Genomic DNA, 1,197 nt, shown 5'->3' with positions numbered 1-1,197 from the left:
GTCACTTCCGGGGCCGCCCCTTAGCAACAGCGAACGGGTTCCCCCGACGACTCCCGCGGCGAACGCGGGCAGCGGCTGCAGAAGGTTCCGGGGCCCCGCGGGCAGCCCCTTCCCGGCCCCCGGCCCGGCCTGCGGGTGGGAGGGCGAACCCGGTGGCTACCACCCCCGCACCCCCGGCTCAGAGCACGCGCCCTGCAGGGACGCCCCCTGGCCTCCGAGGGGCCCGCTCGTGTGACCCTGGGGTCCCACTGTGGCGCAGCCGTTCACTGGCGTCCAGGCTGCTTAAGGACAGGACTGACTCTGAGCGCCAGCCCCTCCACTCAGCGCCCTACTGAACATCTCTTGGGTTCTCCACACTGAGGTCCAGACGCCGTCATCGCCTGTCCCTAAACGTGCTCCTCCACCTCCATCTAGTGAATGGGCCCCGGGGCAACCAAGCTTTCACTTGAGAAATTGGGAGTGGGCCTCGATCCCTGCATTTCCCTTAGCCCCTCGTCCAATCGCCAAGTCCTAAAGATCTTTTAAACCAGCCCCTACTCTCCTCTCCCAGTGGTGTCCACTTCTGTCTGCCATCATTTCTTCTCCGGATTTCTGCAACAGCCTCCTCAACAGAACGTTCTGCTCCTTCCCCTCACAACCCCCACGATCCCACGGTCCCAGAGTGATTTTCCTATAAATCTGATGAGGGCATCCCTCTGATAACCCTTAACATAGACAAAGACTTTCATGATCTGCCTGGTCTCCCTTTTCCACCTCTTATTCCCCTAAACTTATCTCCCCATTCCATTCTTCAACCTGACAGCTTAAAGCCATTTTGGTTCTTACAGTGACCCCCCTCTCTCCCATGGGCTCAAATAATTCCTTTGTGACTAAACACTCTTCTTGCTACCATCTATATCCAGCACGCTCCTTCTCTACCTTCCAGTCTTAGTTAAGATGCTACTTTCTTTTTCTTTGCTTTTGTTTTTTAGAGACAGGGTCTCACTCTGTTGCCCAGGCTGGAGTGCAGTGACCTGATCATAGCGCACTGTAATCTCACACTCCTGGGGTCAAGGGATCCTCTTGCGACAGCCTTGGGAATAGCCACTGTGTCCAGCCTCAGATTATTTGTTGATTGTAATTTAGCCGCTGCTACAAGGAGTTAGATTTCAGCTCAAGATAAGAAAAAACTTTCTAATAATCCAAGCTGCTACTATC

The sequence above is a fragment of the Lemur catta genome, chromosome 10, assembly GCF_020740605.2.
Source record: "Lemur catta isolate mLemCat1 chromosome 10, mLemCat1.pri, whole genome shotgun sequence".
In the NCBI taxonomy this organism is placed as follows: Eukaryota; Metazoa; Chordata; class Mammalia; order Primates; family Lemuridae; genus Lemur; species Lemur catta.
This window is presented reverse-complemented; position numbering follows the sequence as displayed.